The 2,287-nt window shown below is 48.1% G+C and overlaps 1 pseudogene; it reads left to right on the top strand.

The window, feature by feature from the left end:
• The first annotated feature begins 318 nt into the window (after window positions 1–318).
• On the top strand, window positions 319–729 carry LOC112398229 (mitochondrial intermembrane space import and assembly protein 40 pseudogene; annotated as a pseudogene).
• Window positions 730–2,287: the final 1,558 nt, after the last annotated feature.

Here is a 2,287-nt window from a genome sequence, read left to right as displayed (position 1 = left end):
ACGAAGACCCAACACAGCCAAAAAATAAATAAATAAAGTGTCCCTTTTTTCTTGCCACTAATGCAACCAAGAAGGAATCGCTTTAATTGAAAAATTGTAAACTGGCCTCTAAGTACTACACCAGGCATTCAAAGAGATACCATTTATCTGTAGTATTTTTTTAAGTGGGATTTGCTGTTCCAAACAGTCTCGTTACCAGGGCACGACTTGAGTCTGGTCACTCATTATCAGTTATTCAACATCAGCCTTGAACAGATGGGACCGACGGCGTGAGGCCACCGCCGCAATCGCCGCGAGGTCGGAGCGCCGGGCTGCACCATGGCCTACTGCCGGCGCGAAGGGAAGGATAGAATCACACTGGTGACCAGAGAAGACCGTGAAACTCCAAGCAACGCGGAGCTGGTGGCCGACGACCCCAATGATCCGTACGAGGAGCACGGACCGATCCTACCCAACCGAGACGACATCAACTGCAACTGTCCGTGCCTGGGGTGGGGGGAGGGTGGCCGGCGGCCCGCGTGGGGAACAGTTCAAGGCGGCCTTCTCCCGCTTCCATTGCAGCACAGAGGATGTCAAGGGGTCGGACTGTGTAGACCAATCCGGGCCATGCAGGAGTGCATGCAGAAGTACCCGGACCTCTATCCCCAGGAGGACGAGAAGCCAGTGGATGGATCAGAGGAAACGGCTGTCTCGGAGGCCATCGCAACCAAAGAGGAGAGGTCCAGCTAATGAGGGCACGGGAGGCTGAACTCCAGCCTCCTTCGGAGAGGATGAACCCCTCCAAGAAAGTGTCTCTCCCTCTGTTGTTCCGTTCACTGTAATGGACAAACTAACTTACTGAGCTGATCAGGGGTCTGGGCCCCTTGACGTGTACACGGAAACATGGGCTGTATGTATGTGTGTCTCACATGAACCTATCAGAGAATGTAGCTGCCACTTTTGAATTCTCTTCTCAGATTGTCCTGGATTTTGCCACTTTGAAATAATGTACTGAATAATCTCAGAAACCAAAAATCATTACCTGGGAGTGTCTTGTGAGTGAGCGGACTTATTCTGATTCATTGCATCCCTTTTAGTAGATTTTATACCCAGTTGGAAAGTGAAATCGAAACAAAACGTCTTCCTTTAGAAATGCTGGAGGGGGGCCATTCCCTGTAGAAGAGGCGGGTTGATCAGACCTGGAGTATTTGACGAAGCCCTCTGCTTCATTTCTGATATATTTTGGTTTCCAGTTTGCATTGAGCTCCAGGTTTTCTACATTTGGAAAACAGAGCTTTGGACCCTCTGAGTGACTCCCTTTGTAAGTGAAGAGAAAGGCTGTTTTTTCCTGTTCTTTTTATCCCCAAAGCCCTGCTTTGGGGTCTGTGTTCACACTGGCTCTGTCTCAGCCTGTTCAGATGCAATGTTCTTGAGAGGTGGGCACCTAATCATTACCAAAGTAGCACCCGAGAGAGGAAACCGTGTCAATTAAAAGGAAAACATGATTAAAAAAAAAAAAACAAAAAAACAGATGGGACCACACGTCTTACCCCAGAGGCACGCTCATTCTGGTCTAGTTCATCACCAAAACCCAGCTCAAGTGCAGCTGTCAAGGGCATTTATTCCCCAAATGCTGGTAAACTAGAAACGTCAGACAGTGACATTTGAAGATCACACACTAAGTGTTCAGTAACCACACAGACACACACAAGCGGAGAGCTTTAGGGCTGTTTTGCTGGTTCCGGAGGTGAAGCAACTAAAGCCATTGTTAAACTATTGATAGAAGGAATTCCACTATGGCTGCCGCGAAGCCAAAATTGTAAACGCTTTAAAGGTTTGACCTTGCCAAGGAAAGAAAGTGACGCAGGTGGGCAGATACAGCGTGCAGGCATCCAGCCCCCTGATGCAGTCTCTCCTTGATCTCCCCGTGGGGAATTCAGCCCCTGCCCTGGAAAGGTTCACAGTCTAGTGTGAAGAAGGTGGACACATAAAGAGATGATTGTTATGGGACTGAAATAAGAAAGCATTTCTCCTTCCCTGGACAGAGTGGCCTGGGGGCCAGAAACAGAGCTTTTCCCTTCTCTCCCAGGGCTGACCTCCAATGCAGATGACTTAGCTGACAGTCATAACTAGAAAAAGCAGACTGAGCTAGAATTTCAAAACTACACCTGAACCATTGCCACTCACCCATTCAACTGAGCTTCAGTGCAAATACTATCGCGAGAATTAAGATGTGTATTGAGTGTGTGTGTGTTCGTGTTGCTTAATTCACTATTATCTTTCTAACACCAGGCATATAGGAATTTCT

The sequence above is a fragment of the Neophocaena asiaeorientalis genome, unplaced genomic scaffold (assembly GCF_003031525.2).
Source record: "Neophocaena asiaeorientalis asiaeorientalis breed wild unplaced genomic scaffold, Neophocaena_asiaeorientalis_V1.1 scaffold226, whole genome shotgun sequence".
Lineage (NCBI taxonomy): Eukaryota > Metazoa > Chordata > Mammalia > Artiodactyla > Phocoenidae > Neophocaena > Neophocaena asiaeorientalis.
The sequence above is the reverse complement of the archived record's forward strand: the minus strand, read 5'-3'. Positions and strand labels throughout refer to the sequence as shown.